Source organism: Dendrobates tinctorius, unplaced genomic scaffold (assembly GCF_039654945.1).
Source record: "Dendrobates tinctorius isolate UK_male_01 unplaced genomic scaffold, ASM3965494v1 ptg000111l, whole genome shotgun sequence".
Lineage (NCBI taxonomy): Eukaryota > Metazoa > Chordata > Amphibia > Anura > Dendrobatidae > Dendrobates > Dendrobates tinctorius.
The window spans coordinates 13,241,409-13,257,060 of NW_027361779.1; positions in this window are offsets into that span (position 1 = coordinate 13,241,409).

A 15,652-nucleotide genomic window follows, 5' to 3' on the forward strand; every position below is an offset into this window, starting at 1 on the left:
TATAAACATTAGAATAAATACAAGAATATGGAAAGACATATTATTAAAACAATAATAACTTTGACAACTATTATGCATTATATCAAGAACCTTGCTCCAGTCCACCAAGTTTGACCCTACTACAATTCAGTACTGGTACCGATCCCACTTACTTGGGACCCCAGAGCAAACTGTTCCTTCCACACCAGCTCACTGTCACGTGAGCACAGTTCCTGTATAACTCGGCTCAATCCTCGGGTTCTCCAGACAAGGACACAGATCCAATTGACCCCGGTCTCCACTTCCTGAGACCCGGACAGACGAACAGTTTTCTGTAGGACTCTCCATGTCCACTGAGAAGTACTTAAACTTGTCTTGAATGTCCAATTCCACACTGTCATCATGGCACACATGGCCAATTCACTTCAGCTCCACCAGTCCAGGAGCACATAATCTTTCTTCTTGTGACCTGACTCTCTCACCAGGTCCTACTATTGCAAGTGGGTTTCCTTGTACATGTTCCCCCCTCCTCCCTTCTGTTTTCAGACCACTGCCCCTTTAAAACTTATGCTGCAGTTAACCTTCTGCAAATAAAATTCAGGTTAAGCAAAGACAATTTGCATCTTAAAACACAGTCTTTAAAGCAGCCACACACAGTCCAGCAACAGTACAGAGGGCACCGTTTCATCAATGCAGCCTGAGTCCTGTAATAAAGCAGAAGGGATGTAACAAAAACTTGGAGAGGGAAAACAAAAATTAGCATCTTACTCAACTGCGGCCATCATCACCGCAACAACTTCTGGGCTCCTGCCCACGGGATGCAAAACAGTCCCTCACAGCATTACAAGGTTCCTACCCTCAGGGATGCGGAACAGTCCCACTTTTCATCAGGATTCTGTGCAACGAGCACAACTTTCACTTTAAGGACCAGTCCGCATTACTGTCTTTCAGCAGCATCATCATTGTCAGCTTCAGGGCTCCATGCAAGTGCTCCAGCTATCACTGAAATCCTTCTTGCCACCGCATCCTCTGGTGCACCAGAGAAAACAGACCTTGTCCTCACCGGTCCTGTAGGCCTCAGATGGAGCGCTTCCTGCATCCGGATCCATTCCAGGAAAGCTTGCATTTCTGCATCATCCACCTCTCCTGCCACCTAGACCGCCTGCCTGGAGGATGAAAACAGGTCCACCGCCTGCAGCTGCTGAGACAAGGGTCCGGGGGACAGGGTCTGGCATGGAGGGATTGGCACTCAGGTGTTCGGGGCCGGGGGACACTTACCGGGGCAGTTCCACTACTGCCACTCCATCATCATTGGTGTCCTCCACCTCTGCAGCGACCTCTTCCTGAACAGATGGGCTCAGCATCATCTACTCCTTCTGGGCACCATCTTGCTCCACCCGCAATGTTGTTGTCGAGCCCAATATGTCTGCTTCTTTCTCCTGTCTCCTCCCGGGCCAGGGTGGTGCGGGATCCTGCGGCTCCTTCCCTTCAGCACTGAACTCCTTCTGCTCTTCAGGATTCCGCTGCAGGAGGTGGGATTTCTTTTTCACCACACCGCGGGCAGGCACAGCTCACAAAGGGATGAGGCCGTGGCACGAGGCATCCTCCCTGCCAGCTGGATTTTCGCACTATTTTCTTCAAATAATGCCCACGATGGGTGGCGCTATCGCCAGTCTCTGCACCATTTTCCGCCATTTCAGTGGTACTCACAGCTGCAATCTTTGCCGCTTCACATAAAGGGTCTTCTCCATTTTTCAAATGCATATAGTCCTTACACCGCCGACTACGCCACTATGTAATGGGGCCAGGGTGTCAGTCGTGGCGAGGGGATCTAAATCCTCCACACCCTGATGCTCCGCTACTGTAAAATCAGAATGTCCATTTTGTAATGTACTGTGTGTGTTAGTGGTTTCACCCACCTGAGGGCCAGCGTTCTCCACAGAAGACAGGGTTCCTTTTCTTCTCACGCTCTCACGCACACACAAATATTGTCAGAGTCTCTGTAAATTTTTAGAAAAAATGTACTTAATTCGTTCAAACTTGCAGCAATTACAGTCCAGTATTTTCCACATGACACAGAAACTTCCTTCTCTAGTCTCTCCCTAATATTGTCTTCTGGCACAAGATCTGGTTCCCAGGTACCCAGTACTACAGCTAACTGAGATGACAGCCCCACTTCTTCCAGGGGCTCCCAATTCCTCTTCCATTCAGAAATGTCTTGTGAGTTGCCTGAAAGCCTCGCCATTTGTTCCCTCAGGCTGCCCAGTCCCACTTCTTTCCTGTCAACAGTTTCCATCTTTTCTGTAATTCGAGCCTTCACTTCCCTGTAACTCCCCCTTTGGCACTGCTTCTGTTCACTTCACGCTTTACTTCACAACTCTCCATAACTCTTTCAAGAACAATCCAGTTACCTCAGAACTAACTCCTCCCACTAGCTAGTTTCCTATTGGGTTAAACATTTAACTATTACTACTCTGACTAAAACCAGTTATCTATCATATCTTACATCTAAATCTACATCCCTGCCTCTGTAGTACCCCCACTGCACTATACTTGGCATAACCTCATACTATGCTAACTATGTTGTTAACTGTCCCTACCTTAATCCCTAACACAATACAGGTATATAAACATTACATCACATGTAAACATATGCTATAAATGACATATACACATAAGCACATTGGTAAAACATCCACCTGGTTTGATCCAGCAGATATGCATCGATGTGCAGGGGCGAAATCAGCCACTTGCACACCCCTTACAGCAGTGTCAGCAATCTGTTGCCGAACACCACAGGTGGCGTCACATTAAATGCCATCATATTCCCCATTTTACCGCACAGCCAGAGCCACAGAGTCAGGACACGGCCCCGTGATTTCCCCAAAGATCTGTCCAACCCGGTTCTGAGCACCCCATGACCCTGGTGGGCGTGTCACATTCTATTCATGGTTTTTGTTTTTGTTCACATATAGAACATGTACACATCTATGTGGCTGTCACTCATTTTTGAATTTTTGGCCTGACTGCAAAAAAAAATGTGGAAACGTCTTTTTCTGATCCAAGTAAGAGATCACACTCACCCATTCAAGTTTCTGTGTCTATGAAAAACTCAGACAGCACATTTTGAGATTTGATTGAAGATTTAAAAAAACACATTACCTGGCATTTTCCTGGAAAAAAGATAGAAGGCATACATTCAAAAACAGCAGCGTAAAATGGCTCCCCCACCAAACGTACTCAACAAACCAGGGGAAGAGTCTTGAGGAGATCATTTGCATATTCCCAGTGCCTTCTGGGATAAGTGAAGAGTATTCGCGAGCTCAACGATCACTGGGTTTTGGCTCATCTTTCATCGTTTTTAAGAAATCTCAAGATGGAAGAGGCCAGGAGCCATTTGGTGAGCTGCATTTCTTGCTACATGTTCACAGATTTACCAGTGGAAAAGCCAAACTTCACATGCCACAAATGCAAGCTTGTGTCCCTGTTGGAGGAAAAGTTGCAAAATCTCGAAGAGAGGTTAGCTACGTTGAAGATCATTAAGGAAGGTGAAGAGTTCTTGGACAGAGCTGAATTATCTCTTCATGTTACAGAAAGAGAAGAAATTCGAAGTGCACCTGAAGAAACAGAGGAATGGAGACATGTGACCCAGAGAAGCAGGAGGATCAGGAGGCAGTCAGCACCCATACTTCTCAGAAACCAGTACCAGGCTCTCACGCAGGAAAACGATGAAGAAATACATCAGGATAAGACTTTACCCACAAACAGCAACCTTGTACGCCCTCAGAATCCTCCTGGATGGAGAAAGAAAAATGTTGTGAAGAAGAAACGGAGAGTGGTGGTCATGGGGGATTCCCTGTTGAGAGGAACAGAGGCCGCTATCTGCAGACCGGATATAACTTCAAGAGAAATGTGCTGTCTTCCAGGTGCAAAAATTAAAGATGTGTCTGACAGGATATCAGGACTCTTCAGACCTACAGATGACTACCCATTCCTGCTACTACATGTGGGGACAAATGACACTGCAAGAAACGACCTGGAAACCATCTGCAGAGACTTTGAAGACTTAGGCAAGAAAGTGAAAGAACTGGGAGCGCAGGTGGTCTTCTCTTCCATCCTCCCAGTGGATGGCCATGGAACAAGGAGGTGGAATAAGATTCTGCAGGTGAACAACTGGCTACGTCGATGGTGCCGTCAGCAACGATTTGGATTTCTGGATCACGGAGTGAACTACTTATACGATGGACTACTTGCTAGAGATGGGGTGCACCTTACGAAGACTGAAAAGCATGTATTTGGAAGTCGCCTTGCTACACTTGTAAGGAGAGCTTTAAACTAGAACAACATGGGAAGGGAAGCAAAAGACCAGAAAAAGCCATACACCTGACAAATGCTATTGAGAACTCTGCTATTAGAAGTGGAAAGGAAGAACAAAGACGAAAGAATCTAATTAATAAAAATATTGGAGAAAGAGAAACCAATCACAAACTAAAATGTTTCTATACTAATGCACAAAGCATGGGCAACAAACAAGGAGAATTGGAACTACTAACACAGGAAAAGAAATATGATGTCATTGGAATCACTGAAACTTGGTGGGACAATACACATGATTGGAATACAAGACTAGAAGGATACAACTTATTTGCAAGAAACAGACTTGATAAACGAGGAGGAGGTGTTGCATTGTATGTTAGAAACACGTATATCTGCACAGAGATCGAAACTTCAGAGACTGGGAGTTCTGTGGAAACTGTTTGGGTAAGAATACAAGGACAGAACAATGGAAAGGAAACCATTGTAGGCATTTACTACAGGCCGCCTGTGCAAGCTGAAGATATGGATGAACTCTTTATGCATCAAATGGCCAAGTTCTCCAAAAAATATGACATAGTTGTCATGGGAGATTTCAACTATCCAGACATTTGCTGGCAATCTCTCTCAGGCAAAACTAACAGGTCAAGGAAATTCTTATCCTCTCTTGCTGACAACTTTATCTTCCAAAAGGTAAGGGAGAAAACAAGGGGAACTGCTACCTTGGATCTAATACTTATAAACAGGGATGAAATGGTTGAGGAGGTTAAAGTGGCTGGGACCCTAGGAGGTAGCGACCGTGCTATTTTAGAATTTTGGATAACTAGAGGCGGAAGACCTGTGAAGACTCAGACGTCAAGGTTAGATTTCAGAAAGGCAGATTTTAAGGGATTCAGAAAGAGAATTGGAGGGATCCAATGGCTGGATATCCTTAAAGACAAAAATGTCCAGGAAGGATGGGAAATCTTGAAAAATGAAATTCTCAAAGCACAGTTGTTAACAATTCCGAAAAGAGGGAAGAATAGGAAGCATTTAAGGAAACCAGGATGGATGAACACAGAACTTAAGCACATGCTAAAAAGGAAGAAAAAAATGTTTATAAAATGGAAAGAGGGAGGCATATCTAAAGAAGAATATAATGCTGTCTGCAGAACCTGCAGGGCACAAATCAGATTAGCTAAAGCTGAAAATGAATTGAGGCTTGCAAGAGATGTCAAAAGCAATAATAAAGGATTTTGGGGATATGTCAAAAGTAAAAGAAAAGTCAAAGATGCTATAGGATTTTTACAGGATGAAAATGATGAAATGGTAAGACAGGATGTTGAGAAGGCTGAACTTTTAAATTCCTATTTTGCATCTGTTTTCTCTCAGAAAGGAAATGTAACATCAACTGTTATTCACTGTCCTATTAAGGGAATAGAAGAATCCAGGATATCTATAAACAGAAAGATAGTGAGGAAACACTTAGCTAACCTAAATGAATTCAAGTCTCCAGGTCCAGATGAATTACACCCCAGAGTACTGAAGGAGATAGCAGAAGAAATTTTTGAACCCCTCTCCATAATCTTTGAAAATTCTTGGAGAACAGGAGAAGTGCCAGAAGACTGGAGAAGAGCAAATGTTGTTCCTATCTTCAAAAAGGGGAAGAAGGTGGACCCAGGCAACTATAGGCCGGTGACTCTGACTTCTATACCAGGAAAGATCTTTGAACAAATTATTAAACAACATGTATGTCAATACCTGGATAAGAATGAAGTGATTAAACAGAGTCAGCATGGGTTTGTAACTAATAAGTCATGTCAGACTAACTTAATTTCCTTCTATGACGGTATCACTGATTGGGTGGATCAAGGAAATGCTGTAGATATAGTATATCTTGACTTCAGCAAAGCATTTGACAAAGTATCTCATACAATCCTTATTGAAAAAATGACTAAGTATGGAATGGACAAGGCAACTGTTAGGTGGATTCATAATTGGCTTAGTGATCGGACCCAAAGAGTGGTCGTAAATGGCTGCACATCCAGTTGGAAGAATGTTTCAAGTGGGGTACCACAGGGCTCTGTCCTGGGCCCTGTATTGTTCAACATCTTTATCAATGATTTAGATGAAGGAATTGAGGGTAAACTGATTAAATTTGCTGATGACACAAAGCTAGGAGGGATGACTAATACTAGAGAAGAGAGAGAGAGGATTCAAAAAGATTTAAATAAACTGGAGAAGTGGGCAGCAACTAACAGAATGGTTTTTAACAGGGAGAAATGCAAAGTACTACATCTGGGCAATAAAAATGAAAAAAGCATATATAGAATGGGAGGAATAGGGCTAAGTGACAGCACATGTGAAAAAGACTTGGGTATACTAATAGATCACAGACTGAATATGAGTCAACAGTGTGATGCAGCAGAAAAAAAGTCAAATGCAATTCTAGGATGTATTAACAGAAGCATACAGTCTAGATCACGTGAAGTCATTATTTCCCTCTACCCCTCTTTGGTCAGACCTCATATAGAATATTGTGTCCAGTTTTGGGCACCACATTTTAAAAAAGACATCAACAAACTGGAGCAAGTTCAGAAAAGAGCGACCAGAATGGTGACCGGTCTGCAAACCCTGTCTTATGAGGAAAGGTTGCAGGATTTGGGAATGTTTAGTTTGCAAAAGAGAAGACTGAGAGGAGACTTAATAGCTGTCTACAAATATCTAAAGGGCTGTCACATTGTAGAAGGATCAACTTTATTCTGATTTGCACAAGGAAAGACTATAAGCAATGGGATGAAACTGAATGGGAGGAGACACAGATTAGATATTAGAAAAAACTTTTTGACAGTTAGAGTGATCAATGAGTGGAACAGGCTGCCACGAGAAGTGGTGAGTTCTCCTTCAATGGAAGTCTTCAAACAGAGGCTGGACAGACATCTGACTGGGATGATTTAGCGAATCCTGCTTTGAGCAGGGGGTTGGACCAGATGGCCCATGAGGTCCCTTCCAACTCTACGATTCTATGATTCTAAGCATTTCAGAAATGATTTTGTTTGTGAAACGCAGGTTAGTTGTGTTTGTTGTATTAGCACTGGAATTTCAGGAAAACATACCTGCCTGCAATCATTCAGCCAAACTTTGATTTGTGCTGCCCATGGCTTTGGTAGCATAAATCGATTAAATCGAGTAATGGATGACCTTTAAAGATGCACTGATATATATTTTTTTTATATTTGTATGAAAGCCATACTTATTTAGATTCATCCATCAAAATATCTACATGAGGGCTTGTATTTTTTTAAGTTAATGAGTTGAATTTTCTATGCTATCATTTGGAGTACATTCTACTTATCTATGACCTTTTACTAATGGTAGTAATGAAAAAGATGCAATTCTACAATTTTATGTTTCACATTTTGCACTACCTTTACTCTTTGGCATAAATAACATTTTGACTTGACTTAGTGGGCCAATATGATTATACAGTACAGTATACAAAATGTTTTACTACTTTTTATATTATTTTAATGTAAATAAATTCATGTAAAGCATTTATTTTGTGTTTTCATATTCTATGAGTGATATATTTTTATTTTTCTATCAATGTAGCATTGTAAAGGCTTTGTTGAGCAGGATCACTTCAACTTTTTTTATTAGTACCATTGTGAAACATTAATTGCAACTTTTTTTATTAGCTTCTATTCAATTTTGATGGGAGGCAAATTGATAAATAAAAATTATGGCATTGTTTTTTATGGTGATCACCATGATGGTTAATTACATACAGTGTAATATCCATTTTTTTACATAATAAAGCATTTTTATTGGTAAAAAAGCACTTTTCTTCTCAAATTTTTTTAAACATTTTACTATTTTGTTTACTTGTTTACTTTTGGGAGTGCAAAATGTGTGATCCTGATGATCTGATATAATACTGTCTGCAACATTTCCATATTGCAATGTATTAACCCCTTCACTACCAAGGGTGGTTTGTACGTTAACTCCCGGGCCAATTTTTACAATTCTGACCACTGTACCTTTATGAGGTCATAACTCTGGAACGCTTTCATGGATCCCGGTGATTCTGACATTGTTTTCTCGTGACATATTGTACTTCATGGTAGTGGTAAAATTGCATTCAAATAACTTCCGTTTATTTGTGAAAAAAACGGAAATTTGGCGAAAATTTTGAAAATTTCGCAATTTTCCAACTTTGAATTTTTATGCCCTTAAATCACAGCGATACGGCACACAAAAAACTTAATACATAACATTTCCCACATGTTTACTTTACATCAGCACAATTTTGGAACCAAAATTTTTTTCCATAGGAAGTTATAAGGGTTAAAAATTGACCAGCGATTTCTCATTTTTGCAACACCATTTTATTTTTAGGGACGACTTCACATTTGATAGAAAATACCCAAAAGTGACACCATTCTAAAAACTGCACCCCTTAAGGTGCTTAAAACCACATTCAAGAAGTTTATTAACCCTTTAGGTGCGTCACAGGAATTTTTTGAATATTAAAAAAAAAAATGAACATTTAACTTTTTTTCACAAAAAAAATACTTCAGGTTCAGTTTTCTTTATTTTACCAAGGGTAACAGGAGAAATTGGACTGCAAAAGTTATTGTGCAATTTGTCCTGAGTACGCTGATACCTGATATGTGGGGGGGAACCACTGTTTCGGCGCATGGCAGACCTCAGTAGGGAAGGAGCACCGTTTGACTTTTTCAATGCAAAATTGGCTGGAATTCAGATCGGACGCCATGTCGCGTTTGGAGAGCCCCTGATGTACCTAAACAGTGGAAACCCCCCAAGTGACCCCATTTTGGAAACTAGACCCCCCCAAGGAACTTATCTAGATATGTGGTGAGAACTTTGAACCCACAAGGGCTTCACAGAATTTTATAACGTACAGCGGTACAATTAAAAAATCATATTTTTTCCACAAAAATGATCTTTTCACCCCCAATTTTTATTTTTCAAAGGGTAACAGGACCCTAAAAGTTATTGTGCAATTTGTCCTGAGTACGCTGATACCCCATATGTGGGTGTAAATGACTATTTGGGCGCATAGCAGAGCTCGGAAGGGAAGCAGCGCCATTTGACGTTTTTGGCTAGAATTGAGATCGGACACCATGTCGCGATTGGAAAACCCCTGATGTACCAAAACAGTGGAAACCCCCCACAAATGACACCATTTTGGAATCTAGACCCCCCAAGGAACTTATCTAGATGTGTGGTGAGAACTTTGAACCCCCAAGGGCTTCACAGAAGTTTATAACGTACAGCAGTACAATTAAAAAATCATATTTTTTCCACAAAAATGATCTTTTCACCCTCAATTCTTATTTTTCCAAAAGTAACAGGACCCTAAAAGATATTGTGCAATTTATCCTGAGTACGCTGATACCCCACATGTGGGTGTAAACCACTATTTGGGCGCATGGCAGAGCTCGGAAGGGAAGCAGCGCCATTTGACGTTTTTGGCTGGAATTGAGATCGGACACCATGTCGCGTTAGGAAAGCCCCTGATGTACCAAAACAGTAGAAACCCCCCACAAATGACACCATTTTGGAAACTAGACCCCCCAAGGAACTTATCTAGATATGTGGTGAGCACTTTGAACCCCCCAGTGCTTCACTGAAGTTTATAACGTCCGGGCGTGAAAATAAAAAAATCTTATTTTTTCCACAACATGATCTTTTAGTCCCCATTTTTTTATTTTCCCAAGGGTAACAGGAGAAATTGGACCCCAAAAGTTGTTGTCCAATTTGTCCTGAGTACGCTGATACCTCATATGTGGGAGAAAACTACTGTATGGGCACACGTCGGGGCTCGGAAGGGAAGTAGTGACGTTTTGGAATGCAGACTTTGATGGATTGGTCTGCGGGTGTCATGTGCGTTTGGAGAGCCCCTGGTGTACCTAAACAGTGGAAACCCCCCACAAGTGACCCCATTTTGGAAACTAGACCCCCTAATGAACTTATCTAGATGTGTGGTGAGCACTTTGAACCCCCCAGTGCTTCACAGAAGTTTATAACGACCGGGCGTGAAAATAAAAATATCGTATTTTTTCAACAAACATCATCTTTTAGTCCCCATTTTTTTATTTTCCCAAGGGTAACAGGAGAAATTGGACCCCAAAAGTTGTTGTCCAATTTGTCTTGAGTACGCTGATACCTCATATGTGGGAGAAAACTACTGTATGGGCACACGTCGGGGCTCGGAAGGGAAGTAGTGACGTTTTGGAATGCAGACTTTGATGGATTGGTATGCGGGTGTCATGTGCGTTTGGAGAGCCCCTGATGTGCCTAAACTATTGAAACTCCCCACAAGTGACTCCATTTTGGAAACTAGACCCCCCACGGAGCTTATCTAGATGTGTGGAGAGCACTTTGAACCCCCAAGTGCTTCACAGAAGTTTATAACGCCTGGGCGTGAAAATAAAAAAAACATTTTTTTCCGCAAAATTATATTTTTGCCCCCAATTTTTTATTTTCCTAAGGGTAACAGGAGAAATTGGACCCCAAAAGTTGTTTTGTAATTTGTCCTGAGTAGGCTGATATCCTACATGTGGGGGTAAAACACTGTTTGGGCACATGGCAGAGCTTGGAAGGGAAGGAGCACCATTTGACTTTTTCAACGCAGAATTGGCTGGAATTGAGATCAGACGCCATGTTGGCTTTGGAGAGCACCTGATGTGCCCAAACAGTGGAAACCCCCAATTATAACTCCAACCCTAACCTCAACACACCCCTAACCCTAATCTGAGCCCTAGCCCTAACCCTAGCCCTAACCCTAGCCCTAACCCTAGCCCTAACCCTAGCCCTAACCCTACCCTAACCCTAGCGGGAAAATGGAAATAAATACATTTTCTTTTAGTTTTATTATTTTTCCCTAACTAAGGGGGTGATAACGGGGGGTTTGATTTACGATTTATGGCGGTTTTTATGTTTGGCGGCTGTCGCACGCTAAAAGACGCTTTTTATTGTAAAAATAGTTTTTGCATCACCACATATTGTGAGCTATAATTTTTCCGTATTTTGACCCACCGAGTCATGTGAGGTCTTATTTTTTGCGGGACGAGTTGACGTTTTTATTGGTACCATTTTTGGGCATGTGACATTTTTTGATCGCTTTTTATTCCGATTTTTGGGACGCAGAATGAACAAAAACCAGCGTTTCATGAATTTCTTTTGGGGGGTGCGTTTACACCGTTCCGCGTGCGGTAAAATTGATAATGCGTTTTTATTCTTCAGGTCAGTACGGTTACAGCAATACCTCATTTAGGTCGTTTTTTTATGTTTTTTCGTTTTTTTGCAATGAAAACAATTTTATATAAAAAATAATTATTTTTGTATCGCTTTATTCTGCGAGCTATAACTTTTTTATTTTTTTGCAGATGATGCTATATGGCAGCTCGTTTTTTGCGGGACAAGATGACGTTTTCAGCGGTACCATGGATATTTATATGCGTCTTTTTGATCGCGCATTATTGCACTTTTTGTTCGGTGGTATGATAATAAATCATTATTTTTTGCTTCGTTTTTTATTTTTATTTTTTAAGGGGATCGCTAAAGGGGTTAACTAATGGGACTGTTTTATAGGGCAGGTCATTACGGACGCGGCGATACCAAATATGTGTACTTTTATTGTTTTTGTTTTTTTTTATTTTGAAAAAATGGATTTATTGGGGAATATATATTTTTTTTTTTTACTAATTTATTTAGCGATTTTTTTTTTAATTATTTTTAACACTTTTTTTTTTTTTTTTTTACTTTATTACCTTGTCCCAGGTGGGACATCACTGTCCTGTGACAGATCACTGATCTGTCACATCACAGATCACTGTGACAGATCAGCAATCTGTCACAGGCACTGCTGCAGACTTCCTCATGCCTGCGCTTTGCAGGGAAAGAGCCCCCCGCAGCAGCGCTGCACATTGCGCTGCCGTGGGGGGCTCAGGGAAGCACGGAGGGAGCCCCATCCCTGCCGATGCTTCCCTTTAACCCCCGGTACACCGCGATCGCGTTTGATCGCGGTGTGCAAGGGGTTAACGTGTCGGGGGCGGTCCGTGACCGCCCCTGACACATTGTGCCGGGTGTCAGCTATGATAATTAGCTGACACTCGGCCGCGATCAGCGGCGCTCACCACGTGGGCGCCGCTGATCGCGATGACGTAATATTCCGTCCATGGTAATTAGGTCCATGGTCACATGGACGGAATATTACGTCAATTGTAGGTAAGGGGTTAAGCCCCCTTCACACATAGCGAGATCGCTAGCGATCTCGCTACATGTGACACTTACCTCCAACCTGACTCCCCGCTGGATATCGCTGATCGCGCGAGAATGGGATGGTCCATTTCTCGTCGTCAGCTTCCTGCTGGCACCGATGAGCGACTCCATGGACGCGGGCGGGAGACGTCACCCTCGCTGCATGTGACAAGTAAGTGACGACTGCAGACCGCTCCTGCATCACTGGTGACATGTGCCTGTTTGGCAGCTCACTAGTGACAATTTAGCGATGCACCAGCGACCCTGACCGGGTCGTATCATTGTCGGGATCGCTGGTGCATCGCTAAATGTAACGGGACCTTAAGGCTTGCTAGAGTAACAATTCCTTTGGTAGGGTCTAATAGGGGCACATGTGGTGTGACAGGAGGAGCCCTCTCCCTCTGTCTAACCACATAAGTGCTGTAGTCAGCATTGACCACAGCTTCGCTTGCACAAGGATTAATGGCTTAGATTTATTTTAATTTAGATCTGAGTAAACTCCAATCCTGGCCATTAAAGTAGGATGTTTACTGTATAGCACAAGGCCCCTTCACATTATGATGGCCCATTACATCAATTTGTGAGAAAGTTCCTATGATGTAGCAGAATGTCACGGAGTGGAAATGGGTTACAAAAGTTGCCACTATTTGGCAATCCCTTTTGAAATGCTGCAGTGCCAACCAAACCTAATACCAACACATTCTTGCTTCCAGGTCTTTCTTTATTTCCTGTGATGTTGGTGATGTGTTTCCCAGTACTAAATGGTATGCTCACTTAATATTACAATGTATCTTGACTGATGGAAAACACAGAGCTTACTTTGTTGGAACGACACTAATTCAAAAGTTATATGCTTTAAATCTTTTCCATGGATGTAGATAAGGGGACATTGTTCTTCTATAGTTGTTAAAAGATAAAGTCCAGGGTTCTTCTGGGACCTGCTAGGTTGAGTGGCTAGTTCCAAGTCTGTTCAAGGTTGCCTTTTTGAGCTTACTGTTTTCAGACAGACATTGGAATAAAAATTTCAAAAACTGACCGTCACATCCAAGCATAAGCATAGTGTGAACAGGTGCTTAACATAGAGTCACCAACTCATATACATTCAAGCAAAAAAGGAAGCACACTGCAGCGCCAAACCATGCAAACATGAAAAATGAATAATGAATTGCATTACTGCATTAGAAGTATGAAAAATTGAGAAAGTTTAGCGCATAAAATGGCCAAGTCATGTGTACCTGGAAGCCACATTAAGGCATTTCTCATTTTCCTGGTCCCTATTCTATGCCAATCTACACTAAGACTTTAGTCTCCATCTGAATGGGAACCTATGAAAAATCCTCTGTTAGGACTGAAGTCTATATCTCTGTGGAGGGCCCAGGTTTGATTAAAAATGCCTGCAGCTAACAGGTGGAGTGCTCAGTCAGAAGGTAAATGAATACAAATTTCAAAAACTGACCGTCACATCCAAGCATAAGCATAGTGAGAACAGGTGCTTAACCTAGAGTCACCAACTCATATACATTCAAGCAAAAAGGGAAGCACACTGTAGCACAAAACCATGCAAACATGAAAAATGAATAATGAATTGCATTACTGCATTAGAAGTATGAAAAATTGAGAAAGTTAGCGCATAAAATGGCCAAGTCATGTGTACCTGGAAGCCACATTAACCCCTTAATGTCCAATGACGGACACAGTCTGTCATCAGACATTTCCCCTGCTTTGATGAGGGCTCCGGCGCTGAGCCCGCATCAAAGTCGGGACATGTCAGCTGTTATGAACAGCTAACATGTGCCCGCAATAGGCGCGAGCGGAATCGCCGTCCGCCCGTGCCTATTAACTAGTTAAATGCCGCTGTCAAAGCTGACAGCGGGCATTTAATAGCATTTCCGGCCGCCGGGCCGGAAATGACCTCATCGCCGACCCCCGTCACGTGATCGGGGGTCGGCGTCATGTTGCCTGGACAACCAGAGGTCTCTGTGAGACCTCTATGGTTGTTCCAGGCATATGGCTTTCAGCGCCACCCGGTGGTCGGCGCTGAAAGCACAGCAGAAAATCTGCTACATATGAGCGATCTGCTCATCTCCCATATGTAGCAGAGCCGATCGGGTTGCGCAAGCTTCTAGCCTACTATGGAGGCTATTGAAGCATGCCAAAAGTAAAAAAAAAATGTTTAAAAATAAAAAAATTAAAAAAACCTAAAAGTTCAAATCACCCCCCTTTCGCCCCAATCAAAATAAAACAGAAAAAAATCCCACATACACATATTAGGTATCGCCGCGTTCAGAATCGCCCGATCTATCAATAAAAAAAAGCATTAACCCGATCGCTAAACGGCGTAACGAGAAAAAAATTAAAAACGCCAGAATTACGTTTTTTTGGTCACCAAGACATTGCATTAAAATGCAATAACGGGCGATCAAAAGAACGTATCTGCACAAAAGTGGTATCATTAAAAATGTCAGTCCGGCATGGAAAAATAAGCCCTCACCCGACCCCAGATCATGAAAAATGGAGACGCTACGGGTCTTGGAAAATTGCGCACATTTTTTTTTTTTTTTTTTTTAGCAAATTTTGGAATTTTTTTTCACCACTTAGATAAAAGAGGACATAGACATGTTTGGTGTCTATGAACTCGTAATGACCTGGAGAATCATAATGGCAGGTCAGATTTAGCATCTAGTGAAACTAACAAAAAAGCCAAGCAAAAAAAAGGAGGATTGCACTTTTTTTGCAATTTCACCGCACTTGGAATTTTTTTCCTGTTTTCAAGTACACGATATGGTAAAACCAATTATGTCATTTAAAAGTACAACTCGTCCCGCAAAAAATAAGCCCTCATATGGCCATATAAACGGAAAAATAAAAAAGTTATGGCTCTGGAAAGAAGGGGAGGGAAAAATGAAAATGTAAAACCAAAAATACCCCTGGTTGTTAAGGGGTTAAGGCATTTCTCGTTTTCCAGGTCCCTATTCTATGCCAATCCTCACTAAGGCCTCTTTCACACATCAGGTTTTCGCCGTCAGGCGCGATCCGGCGCTTTTGACAGAAACCGGATCCGGCGAAATGCAATGCCGGATCCGGTTTCCCC